At 44.1% G+C, this 13,468-nt stretch overlaps 2 non-coding genes across 2 annotated transcripts; both read right to left on the bottom strand.

Annotated features, from left to right (window-relative positions):
• Positions 1 to 2,599: 2,599 nt before the first annotated feature.
• trnat-ugu (transfer RNA threonine (anticodon UGU)) lies at positions 2,600 to 2,672 on the bottom strand. The gene has a single exon. It is a non-coding gene; the product is annotated as a tRNA-Thr (tRNA).
• Positions 2,673 to 11,268: 8,596 nt separating this feature from the next.
• trnan-guu (transfer RNA asparagine (anticodon GUU)) lies at positions 11,269 to 11,342 on the bottom strand. The gene has a single exon. It is a non-coding gene; the product is annotated as a tRNA-Asn (tRNA).
• Positions 11,343 to 13,468: the final 2,126 nt, after the last annotated feature.

Here is a 13,468-nt window from a genome sequence, read left to right as displayed (position 1 = left end):
AACTCGCTGCGCAGGGTTTCTGTTGTGTCAGCCATGATCTTATTGAATGGCGAAGCAGCATCAAAAAGCTGAATGGCCGCTGTTCCTCTGACCCGGGCTGAATGGCCTCAAGATTGTTACCTTGGCCCTGATCTTATGGAACTGTGAGGGGCTCGAGCGACAAAATGGACTATTTCTGCTGCTACTTGTTAAGTTTTTATTCAGCACCAATACCACTCAAGGCAATGGTTACTATCATATTGCCAGCAGTAGTGTGTTTGAGTGGTCCAAGGCGCTGGATTTAGACTGCAGCCTCGATCGAGTCGTGGATTTGAATCTTATCACTGCCAAAGTTTCAGTTGGTTCGTCTTTTCAGACGTTTCATCAAATCCCTTAGGATAGGATCAGGGCATTTGACACATGATGTGGTTCGTCTTGGTAGGAAGAACAAGGGAGGCTGTAGGAATTGTAGGGTGAGTGGGAATTGGTGGGGCTGAATGCTCTCAGTCTCTGCTGTAACCATTCCATGGTTTTACATGAACAACATTTACACCAGAGTACGGTCTCCAGTCATGGCTGAGTGATTAAGGCGATGGATTGGAACTCCACTGGGATCTGCCCCCGCACATTCGCATCCTGGCGATTGCACTGCTCAGTGTTCTGTCCTTTTGGAACCCCCAGGATTAGTTATTGGCTAAATGGAGTCAGAACCTTCCAAACGCTCCCGTCTGTTTTTCCTGTTTCACCTCTGTGTTCCTTCTTTCCTGTTCATCCATAAGCATTCACAGAATCTGCAGTCAGAAATGAAATAAATCTAAGTTAAATTGGTGACATCCTTGCTTTCTGAGAGTTTGCCTCTCCTCAGAGACAAACCCTAGCCCTCTGTGACTCTCGGTGTTTCTGTCTGTGTGTGTTCATGTGTTTGTGTCAATGTGGTTCAGTTCCCCGAGAGATGAACACATTTTTACCATCACAAAACTTTATTCACTTGTATTATATATCTTCATGGTAAATGGTACAGAGAATAACAACAGCTATAAAAGTTGCAAGAGTAGATTGACGCTTTCTGTGATTATTTAAGTGGAGGCTGCTTATTGATTCAGTGTCCATATGTGACACAGCGGAGGAAGATTGAAATGTTCACTGAGCAACATTTGAACAGACAGTGGATTCACTCGGTGTGATGGTGTGTTCCAGTTCGGTATATGCAATCAGAGAATCAATTTCTATTCGTTGCTTTGAACCCAATCTTTCTAATAGGATGGATGTTATGCACATGTTGTTCCATTTTCTCGCTTTATTTGAAATGAATATTCATAAATCTATTTGTGTGGGAACTAACTGAATAACAGCAGAACTGGAAAACTTTGGGCAAGATTTCCTTGCAGCCAAAGAACACAAAGCAGAATTATGTAGGTAATATAAGTAGAAGCAGGAAGAGAGGGAGTCTACTTGACCCTCGGTGGTCTTAAACCATTAAACCTTCAGTTGGAAGCTAATTTCGTTCAAAAGCATGCTATAGAAACACCCTAATGGTTCAGATTCGATGCTTTCACCGCCTGGGTTCCATTCCCTGTTTCAGTGTTGTGCAAAATGTCGTAACTAGCACACAACTGATGGTTTGGAAAAGAGTCATATTAAACTTGAAACCTTCACTCTGCTTCTCCCTTCACATATTCTGTCAGGCCTGCTGAGAACTTCCAGCACTTTCTGTTTTTATTATAACATGAGTTACTGTCTTTATCATACACATGATCACAAGAAATATGAGCAAGAGTAGATCACACGGCCCATCGAACCTTCTCCATCATTAAATTCAATCATGGTTGATCTTGGGCTTCAACTCCATTATCCTGCCCATTCCCCATATCTGTTAGTTCCCCAAGAGAGCAAAAACTTGTCCATCCCAGCGTTAAATGTATTCAATAATGGAGCATCTACAACACCTCTGGGTAGAGAATTCAAAGATTCACAACCCTTTGGATGAAGTAGTTTCTCCTCATCTCAGCCCTAAATTATCGACCCTTTACCCTGAGACAGTGCCGCAGTGTTTTAGACTCCCTGACCAGCGGAAACAATCTCTGTGTCCGCCCTATCAAGACCCCTCAGAATTTTGTATGTTTCAATGAGATTGCCTTTCATTCTTCTAAACTCCAGAGAATAGAAGCCCAATTTATTCAGCCTCTCGTCATTGGACAACTAGCACATTCCAGTGACCAATTTAGTGAACCTTCTCTGTACCGTCTCCACTGACAGTATATCCTTTTATAAATATGGAGATGAAAACAGCACACGGCATTCTCGATGCCGTCTCACCAAAACCCTTCTTTATTCTTGCTCTCCAATCCCCTTGTAATAAAGGCCATTGAGCTTCTTAATTTCTTGCTGCCCCTGCATGCTAACTTTCGACATTGCTTGTCCAAGGACACCCAGGTCTCTTGAACATCAGCACATTCACTTTCAAAAGCATTCTGCTGTTCGAACTTTTACAACTAAGTGAACATATTCGCACCTGCTGACATTATATTCTATCTGCCATCTTGCTGCCCACTCACATGACCTTTCGATATATTTTTAAAGTGCTCTCCTCAAAGGTTACCTTACACCAAATTTCAGCTATAGGCCCCAGTGAGAATTGAACTCACGACCACTGGCTCACAAGACCAGTGCTCTAACCACTGAGCTATAGAGCCACTTGCTATGTCCTGTTCACAGTAAGTCTCCTCGTGGAACGAGGAACAGGGCAAAGCTCTACATGGATGATATTTGATAGACCTGGAAATGTCTGAGATGGAGAACAGAGAATTAAAAGATGCGACATGAAACGGCAGAATTTGATGTGTGTCAGTTGATTTCACTGATGAATGTCTGCCGTGGTAATGTGGTAATGATTTTACTGCCGCATGTTTACACTGACTCAAATATCACTCCTGACCAATCAATCGCAACTGCTCTTTGAAAGCAGCGCGCCAGGCCGAATGGCCTCTTTGTTTGCTGTAACTGTCTATAATTTTATGTCTCCCAGCATCATTTCCCAGTCATTCCGACATTTTATTACATTCTATGGGAACGTACTTTCTTACATTCTCTCTTTTGAAGTCAAGGCACTGAGCAAACTCAAAGTTTTTCTTTAATTCCAGCACAGGGTTTGGAACCAGACCAGTTGAACGACACTTTATTGGTGCCAACCGTTCACTGCAGCTCACCCCTTAAAACCAGTGGCTGTCATTGCCCGAAGATGTCATTTATGATAAAATTCTGTAGCAGAAACTTATCTCTGGAGAAAGAATCTGACAAAGGACAAATGCGGCGTAGATAAAGCATGTTGCAAGGGTTATAGATAGCTTTCTTCTTAATTTAGAGGTGAGGATTCAGTCCTTTCACCGTGGAAACGATTCCCGGCCAGGCAATGAAGGTTTATTGATCTGGCACAAACTGTTAAAACAGGCCTGATTTACTTATTGATTGAAAACCGAAACGCACAACCGCTTCGACAGAACCAATGGAGTGAGAGTTGAAATTTCACATCAGAGTTGCAAATGGCACACGTGGAACAGCTTCGAGAAGAAATACATTTCCTAATGTCTGATGGATATCAGTTTGGACTATTTGTATTTACAAATTCATTCTCGCGATGTGTCCATTGCCTTAACCATTCGACCACAAGGACTAGGTGTCTGTTTAAATGTTGCTCAGTGAAAATTTCAATCATCCTCCACTTTGTAGCATATGGACACTCAGCAGCTGAACAGTCTCCACTCAGAAATACAGAAAGAAAATCCCTTTTAAATCTTTTGAACCTGTTTTTATTTTCCCACTATGATTTTAATATGAAGCCACACAACTAAGGTGAATAAAGTGTGGATGGTAAAAATGAGGAACTGAACCACATTGACACACACAGCGGAACACACACTGACATATACACCGAGAGTGACAAACGTCGAAGGAGAGGCAAATGCTCAGAAAGAAAGGATGTCACCAAACTGGTTCAGTTTTGCTCCATTTCCATCTCTGGATTAAACAAATCCTTGCAGATGAATGGAAATAAGAAAGCACGGGAGTTTCTGTTTGATTCTATTTACCCGATAACTAATCCTGTTGGCACCTGGTTAAAATAGGGAACAACGAGAACTGCAGTCAGCAAACCAACACTGGAGAAACCCCAATGGATGCCAGAACCATCGCCCTCAACACTCGCCCGCGACGAACAGCACTTCCTTCGGGAAAACATGTTCATATCAAATCAGAGATGGCTATAAAGTAAGTCTTTCTGCCCGTCGTGTCTGTGCTGGCTCTCAGGAAGAGCAACTAAACCAATTCCACACACCCGCCTTTCCTCCACACCAGTTTCTATCGACATTGTCTCCCCTCGTTCACCCTGTCAAGATAAAGGACCACAACCCGCCCCACTCCCCGTATTAAACTGGAGTTGTCTCTTGCTCACCCAAAGTGAATTCCTAACGTGCCCAAAAGTGGGAAGCAACTGAAAATTTGGGAGCGGTGGGTTTTGGACCCACTCCTCCAGAGACTGGAACCTGAATCCAGCTCTCCAGTTTGGAGAGAAAATGGAAATAGATTGTAGATATCAGCTCAGAAATAATGATGACCTGCTTGATCAGGATAAAGTTCTTTTGTAATTCGAAATGAAATCAATTGCATAAATAAATAATGTTTGTATAGAAAACTGTCTGAGGAATCCTAGTCCAACTCTTCATGTCATTGTGTCAGGGAAACATTGTTAACGAAGGCAAACTGTGCATGGATTCTGCAGAAACTCCTTCTTCAAGCGTGAAATGCACAATGATTGAAAGGGGGAAAACTCGCGTTTAAGTAAAGAGAGAAGGAATTTGAGAAGAATTGGTTAGCTCTTTAAAAATAGCTGGCACAGATACAATGGGGTGAAAGGCTTCACGTTGTAGTAAAAACAGAAAATGCTGGAAAAACTCAACAGGTCTGACAACACCTGTGGATTGAGAAGCAGAGTTAATGCTTCAAGTCGGCATGACTCTGAAGAAGAAATATATGGACTCGGAACGTTAACTCAGCTTCTCTCTCCACAGATGTTGCCAGACCTGATGAGTTTTTCCCAGCATTTTCTGTTTTTATTTCAGATTTCCAGCATCTACAGTATTTTGCTTCCATCTTAGATCTTCTTACTGCGCTGTGCCATTTGATGATGACATTGTTGATCAGTCTGTCTCCAGCATTCCTAATGAGAACAGCCGAATTCCATTTCTTCAAAACAAAGACCCAAAGTGCTGCTGCATGACGTCACCGTTTAACCTTCCAGACAGCTCCATTGGGCTCTTTACAGCGCAGGGTTTGTGCAAGGCAGTGGGGGTTCACGGTCATTTCACATGTGGCAGAGCAACGGTTTGAAACCGGGTAAGAGCATGATCCAAACTTGCTCATTTAAGTGTGATTGAATGTTCAATAATTTACATTTGTTGTTAAAAATGAACACATGGGTTCGAATCCTGCCGCCTGAGGATTTATCATTTAAATAGGAAAAAAACCTATCCAAACACATTCGTATTTTATTATTAATTTGTTGGCATTCAGGAGGTGGCGTAGTGGCATTGTCATGGTCTGGAAATCCAGAGATAAAAACAAAATACTGTGGATTTAAATAAAAAAAGAAAATGCTGGAAAAATTCAGCATGTCTGGAAAGAGAAACAAAGTTAATGTATTTCCGTATGACCCTTCTTTAAAGTTCTTTGAAAGCAGCACACAGGGCCGAATTGCCTCTTTCTTTACCATAACTTTCTACAATTTGATATTTCCTAACATCACGGTTACTTCTTTCACACTGATTCTGCCATTTTATAATCCACTCTTGCGAGTGGGTTCAAAGCTTAACAACGTGCACAAGACTGGGAGGAGTCTGCGACTGTGGATAATCGGCACTGTGCACATTCCTGTAATCCGTATCTGGGAGAATCAGGAAGATGAGATTCTAGTTTATCTTTTCCATGTCACCTGCAAACTCACTATTTCTAAAATCCGTGGGTCCCACATTCCCAGTCCCTGCTTTCCATGTCATGAACTTACTGTACCTGCATCAAGCAGCTAATTAACCTGGGAGCTGGACAGGTAGAAGGAGCTGGAGGCGAGGCAGGGACAGAAGCAGAAAGAGATGAGACATGAAAGAGTTTAGAATTTGATGTGTCTCAGTTACTTTCAGTGATGAATGTCTGCCGTGTGTTCCCTTGTCAGTTTCACAGGAGCCGCAGTGATGGGTTTAGGAAATTGAGCAGCTTGTGGGGCTATTTCATCTCACTGTCAATTTCTTGTTCCAGCTCACGGAAACCGTTGTCGTCATTGACTGAAGAATTGGTTCCATCTAAAATGGAAAAATGGATAAAAGCAACGTCGATAAACCAAACTGAAAGCAACTTGACAGCTTCCCTAACAAAAACAGAAAAAAAAATATCTGGAAAAACTCAGCAGGTCTGACAGCATCTGCGGAAAGGAATACAGTTAATGTTTTGAGTCCGTATGACTCTTCAACAGAACTAAGGAAAAAAAGAAGAGAGCTGAAATATAAGCTGTTTTATGGCGGGGGAGGGAGTGGGTGGGGGGTGGGGTGTGGGGGGGTGTGGGGGGGTGGGTGGGGGGCGGGGGGGGTGGGGGGGTTGGGGGGAGACAGGTAGAGCTGGCTAGAGGGCCAGTGATAGGTGGAGATTGCCAAAAGATGTCATAGACAAAAGGACAAAGAGATGTTGACGGTGGTGATATTAGCTAAGAAATGTGCTAATAGGTGACATTAAGGGTAGAAATCAGGACGAGCAAGGTACAGATAGCCCTAATGGGGGTGGGGTGGGGGGAAGGGATCGAAATAGGCTAAAAGGTAGAGATAAAACAATGGATGGAAATTCATTTAAAAATAATGGAAATAGGTGGGAAAAGAAAAAAATACATAAATTGTTGGTAAAAAAGGGGGATCGGAAAGGGGGTGGGGATAGAGGAGAGAGTTCATGATCTAAAGTTGTTGAACTCAATATTCAGTCTGGAATGCTGTAAAGTGCCTAATAGGAAGATGAGGTGCTGTTCCTTCAGTTTGCGTTGAGCTTCATTGGAACATTGCAGCAGGCCAAAGATGGACATGCGGACATGAGGGCAGGGTGGTGTGTTGAAATGGCAAGCGATAGGGAGGCCTGGATCATGCTTGCAGACAGACCGAAGGTGTTCCCCAAAGTGGTCACCCAGTCTGCGTTTGGTCTCTCCAATGTAGAGGAAACTGCATTGGGAGCAACGAATGCAGTAGACTAAATTGAGGTAAGTGCAAGTGAAATGCTACTTCACTTGAAAGGAGTATTTGGATCCTTGGACGGTGAGGAGGAGGGAAGTAAAGCGGCAGGTGTTGCTCCTTCTGCGGTTGCATGGGAAGGTGCCGTGGGAGGGTTTGAGGTGTAGGGGGTGATGGAGGAGAGGACCAAGGTGTCCCGGAGGGAACGATACCTGCGGAATGCTGCCGGGGGTAGGGGTGAAGGGAAGATGTGTTTGGTGGTGGCATCATTCTGGAGTTGGTGGAAATGGCGGAGGATGATCCTTTGAATGCAGAGGCTGGTGAGGTGATAAGTGAGGACAAGGCGGACCCTATCATGGTTCTGGGAGGGAGAGGAAGGTGTGGGGGCAGATGCGCGGGAGATGGGCTGGACACGGTTGAGGGCCCTGTCAACCACTGTGGGTGGAAAACCTCGATTAAGGAAGAAGGAAGACATGTCAGAGGAACTGTTTTTGAAATTGGCATCATCAGAACAGATGCGACGGAGGAGAAGGAACTGAGAGAATGGGATGGAGTCCTTACAGGAAGCGGGGTGTGAGGAGTTGTAGTCAAGGTAGCCGTGGGATTCGGTAGGCTTGTAATGAATATTAGTGGACAGTCTATCACCAGAAATTGAGACAGGCAGGTCAAGGAAGGGAAGGGCATTGTCAGCAATGAACCATGTGAAAATTATGGAGGGGTGGAAATTGGAAGCAAAATTAATAAATTTTTCCAGGTCCCGACGAGAGCATGAAGCAGCACCGAAGTGATCATCGATGTATCGGAGAAAGAGTTGTGGGAGGGGGCCGGAATAGGACTGGAACAGGGAATGTTCCACATACCCCATAAAGAGACAGGCATAACTGGGGCCCATGCGGGTACCCATAGCCACACCTTTTATTTGGAGGAAGTGAGAGGAGTTTAAGGAGAAATTGTTCAGTGAGAGAACAAGTTCAGCCAGACGGAGGGGAGTAGTGGTGGATGGGCATTTTTCTGGCCTCTGTTCGAGGAAGAAGCTAAGGGCCCTCAAACCATCCCGGTGGGGGATGGAGGTGTAGAGGGATTGGACGTCCATGGTGAAGAAGAGGCAGTTGGGGCCAGGGAACTGTAAATTGTTGATAAGATGTCGGTGTGTCAGAGGAATCACGGATGTAGGTGGGAAGGGACTGGACAAGGGGAGAGAGAAGGGAGTCAAGATAGCAAGAAATGAGTTCCATGGGGCAGGAACAGGCTGACACGATCGGTCTGCCGGGACAGTTCTGTTTGTTGATTTTGGGTAGGAGGTAGAAGCGGGCCATCCGAGGCTGGGAGACTATGAAATTGGAAGCTGTGGAAGGAAGATCTCCAGAGGAGATGAGGTCAGTAACAGTCCTGGAAACAATGGCTTGATGTTCTGTGGTGGGGTCATGGTCCAGGGGCAGGTAGGAGGAAGTGTCTGCGAGTTGACGCTCAGCCTCTGCGAAGTCGAGGTCAGTGCGCCAGACAACAACAGCACTACCATTGTCGGCGGGTTTGATGACAATGTCAGGGTTGGACCTGAGAGAACGGAGTGCAGCAAGTTCAGAGAGATACAGGTTAGAGTGGGGGAGAGGAGCACGGAAATTAAGATGACAGCTTCCCTGATGGTCTAGTAGTCAGGATTCAGCACTTTCTCAGTAGCAGCCCGGGTTCGATTCCCGATCAGGGAATGTAAATTTGTTATCTTGTTAAAATGAGTATTAATTACTTATGGATTGAAAAAATTTAACAGCTCCACCAGAACCAGTGGGGTGATAGTTGAACTTCCGCCGCAGAGTTGGAAATGTCATATTTGGACAAGTCGAGAACAAAGACAGAAGCGGAGTGAGGGAATGAAAAGAGGACAAGAGAGGGGCTGGGTGCAAAGCACTGACCACAGAGCTGGTGGCGCCAGAAAAAATATGTGTGGGAAAAGGTCAAATTTGGCTGCCTACTGTTTGCACTGACATAAATATCACTCCTGATGGATCAACCAATCATTACTGCACGTTGACAGCTGCACGCCAGGCCGAACGGCCTCTTTCTGTGCTGCAACTTTCTATAATTTTATGTTTCCCAACAGCACGAGTCATTCTTCCATTTTATAACCCACTCGAGCGAGATGTACTTTCTTACCTTGTATTCGGCTTGTTTGAAATCAAAGCACAGAGCAAATTCAGCGAGATTTATTGTCATTTCCAGCACGAGATTTGTCACAAGACTAATTGAGCGACACATTAATGGTGTCAATCCTTCCCTGGAGCTCACCGCGTCCAAAGAGCATTGTTATCGTCTGCCTGTTATGTAACTTCTTGCAGTACATCTGCTGAACTATATAAGCTTTTCACAGCTCTGCTTTCTTCACATTGAAATCCAATGTGAAAATATGAGCATTTTCAAAGCTGAACAACGTAGACAAGACTGGAAGGGAAGTGAGATTGTGGATAATCGGCACTGTGCACATTCCTGTAATCAGTACTCGGGCGAATCAGGAAGATCCTGGTGTCTCTGTCCGCTGCTATCTGTAAACCGATCACGTTCTGTTTTACGTTCACACCATCTGACTGTGTTTGCATCAAGCAGCTAATTGACCTGGATGGGCAGAAAGAGCTGGAGGCGAATATCTGTCCTGCACAAGTTTCACAGCTAATTCAACAACCCCGCCTTTTCTCCACAGCCATTTATATTTTATTGTCTCTCAGTATTTCTGTTAAAGTGAAACACCACACACACCTGCTTTAACTGTGAGCTGCCACTTTTTCGACCAAAAGGACAATTTCAGCAGCAGTGGAAGTGGTATTTGAAACCGAGCTTCATTATTACTGCTCATCGCCTTTCCTAGCATTGCTACTCAAATAGAACAGAATCAAAGCAGCAACAATACGTCACAAGGCCCCACAAGCCTCCTCCGTCACTTTATAAGATCATGGCGGATCTCCAGCCTCAACACCAAATTCCCACCCGATCCCGATCGCCCTTCATTCCCTTAGAGTCCAAAAATCAGGAGAATGTTTGGATATTTTTTCTTCCATTGATCCGAGAGTTCTGTGGACACCAGGTTGAAATCAGCAATATAAGAAGCACAGTCGGTAAGATTGGAACTTTCCTGGGGAAACCCCAGTGGATTTTAAAAGCATCGTTTTCACCACTGGGACACGACGATTGACCAAGGCCCCAGTGCTTTGCACTCAATCATCAATAACATAATTCATAGCTTCCGCTTCTCAGCTGCAACTCCTTCCAAACATTATGATCCATTTTCCTCTGGATCTGTTTCTGGATTCAACATTTAACTGCTTGTGTCCTCATTTTGAAAACAGATTCGCTTCAATATCCAGCACAAATTGAATTGCAAATCTGAAGGACAATCATTGTAAAACAAGTCACTCGGTAACTCAAATCCCATGGTGCTCATTTTCAGATTCACATCAGTCAGTTTTTGAATAAAATGAAGGAATTTGACAGTGAAAAGATTTAGAAAGTTGGTGTGACTTTTATTTGTGACTCACTCACTCGGGTATTCTGTAAATGCTGCTCCGAGGTTTTGTGACCGTGATATAATCTACCTGAGTTTTCCTGAGCCTGTGCTCGGTGTGTTGTGAGGTTTGGCCCTGGTTGGGGTATCTTGCGTCTCAGGGATGGGCAGTAACCCGCTGATTGAAGCTGCAGTCGCCGCTTTCTGCTGGCAGCGGGTGATTGGAGAGTGCGGGGCCGGAATATTGCTGCTTTTCTGCTTTTCCCTGTCTCACTCACTGTGCAGCTGAGGAAGAAAGAACAATTGATGGGTTTGTTTGAATCCAATAACTTCATAAATTTCCAGTGTGTTGGATATCGGTACATGGTAGGTCTAAATGTTTTCTCATTATATTTGAAATGAATATTCGAAAAAAAGCTGCTTACCTGGGAGCTCACTGGATAATAGTGGAGCCGGCAACTTTTCCGGGGTCTTGACATTCAGCTCCAGTAGTCAATGTCAACCGGGAACTGAGTGACAATTAATGCTGAAAAAAAGGGGAAGTTTCGTCCCTGGGTGGTCTCGAACCACCAACCTTTCGGTTAACAGCCGAACGCGCTGACCAATTGCGCCACAGAGACCGACGCAACTGCTTAAAATGGTGTCATCAAGTTAAAGTTTCAGATTGCTGCTCCAGGAATGACAATTATTCTCTATCAGTTTTACTCTTCCAAAATAAAGGGTGGGACATTCATTGTGGATACATGGAAACAGTCTGATCCCACCCACTGCAAACACATCCCTGTCACCGGGAACCAGCTCTCCTACAACCGGTGCCGTCTTCCTTCGAGTCTTTCTCTGTCTTGTCTGTTACCAAGTATTCTGATTGTCCCAAAGCCGATATTAAGTTTGAATTCCTGAGGTGCAGTAACGAGAATCCTTTCAATGTCTCAGATCAGCTAATTTCACTGATAACATGGGGTCAATGTTCCAACGTCTTAAAGAAGGGAAAGGTGCCTTGACTGTCTCTGGTCAGTCGGACAGTTCACCCTTCATTCTCCTCTGATTCCGGTTCCCAAAGAATATCTGAAGATTCACAAAGCTGGAGACTGAGAGTTCTGTTTTGGTTCTTTCTCCATTTTCCGACCTGCCAACTGACAATATATTCCAAAATCTCGTCTCAATCCTCCGCATTGCATCATGTCCAGAGATGAGGAAATTCAGTTTTGTGGAGAGTTTATGGAGACCGGGATTGTCCTCTATGGAGCAAAGAAGGTTAAACGGAGATTTCACGGAGCTGCTCAAAGTGATGGGGGTGGGGGCAACGGGGACGGGGCGGTTTGATGGAGCAGATGGGGAGAAACTGTTTCCACTGACGGGGGTCAGCAACCAGAGGAATGGGATTTAAGATAATTAAAGAAGGACAGACTTGCATTTTAATAGCGCTATTCCAGACCAGTGGATGTCTCAAGCCACTTTCCAGCCAATTAAGAAATAAAAACAGACAATGTTGGAAAACTCAGCAGGTTTCTCTCTCAAAAGATGCTGTCAGGCCTGCTGAGTTTTTCCTGTATTTTCTGTTTTCCTTTCCAGATTTCCGCAGTTTTGCTTTTATTGAAGTGGAGTCATTGTTGTAATGCAGGGAACACGGCAGCCAATCACCGCTCAGGAAACAGCCAAAAGCAGGCACGTCACAATGAGCAGACCATGTGCTCTTGGTTGAGGGATAAACACTGACCAGGTCACGTGGCTTCAACGTGAACCCACAAATTATGATTATGGCTCTGCCCAGTTTTAAACCGGAGAACGTTTCATGTGTTAGACAAGCATGAAAATCACTTCACCACAGAAACAGAAAACAGCACAAAGGCTCAATTGGCTTCACTAAAATGTTAAGCGGTGACGTCATGCAGCAGCACATTGGATATTTGATTTGAAGAAATGGAATTTGGCTGTTCTCTTTAGGAATGCTGGAGACAGACTGATCAACAATATCATCATCAAATGGCACAGCTCTACAAGAGGTCTTTCGGACAATCAATCTATGTTAGTTTTGTTTAACGAGCTTTCTAGTTAATCTCAATTTATTTGTCTCTTTCCATAACCCTGATCTTTTTCTCCCTTTCAAGTCATTGTCCAATTCCATTTTGAAAACTCTGCGTTAAGAAAAAACAATATTGAAAGAGATGCAGGGCCCTCTGCTGTGTCTATGCACAATGTCTGAAAGTTAACAAAGTTTTCCTGACCTGAAGAGTTGGATTCTGAAACCTTTGACAGTTTTCAAATTTTTTGAAATCGTTGATGTCAAATCGAATTATCAAAAAATATTTACCCTGACCAAACATCTCCTCATTTTTCTCAGTCAATATATACAATCTCATTATCTATTACCAACATTTCATTGAGTAAACACGCAGAGTCACAAAGGAAAAAAATAAACATCATTTGAAACATCGAAATAATGAAACATTGAAAAAAGAAGTTAGCAGTGGAGATGATTTCTGTTTGTTACAAAGTGCAGGATGATCTGATTCACTGGCGGAACTGGTTCGAGTTTCCCAATGACCCCCCCCCCCCCCCCCGCCCTACTCCTTTGCTTCTGTTCTTTCCGTTGGCAAGACCAGTGAAGTAAATTATGACTAGCCCTTTAGAAACTGTTGGCGTGGCTGAGTGGTCTAAGCCGCTGGATTAAGGCTCCAGTCTCTATAGAAACATAGATTCCATTCGAATCCCACCGTCGCCAAACGTTCAAGTTATCTTCCTTTTA

This window comes from Cetorhinus maximus, chromosome 23 (assembly GCF_964194155.1).
Source record: "Cetorhinus maximus chromosome 23, sCetMax3.hap1.1, whole genome shotgun sequence".
NCBI lineage: Eukaryota > Metazoa > Chordata > Chondrichthyes > Lamniformes > Cetorhinidae > Cetorhinus > Cetorhinus maximus.
Note: the sequence above shows the minus strand (reverse complement) of the source record. Positions and strands in the feature narration are given on the sequence as shown.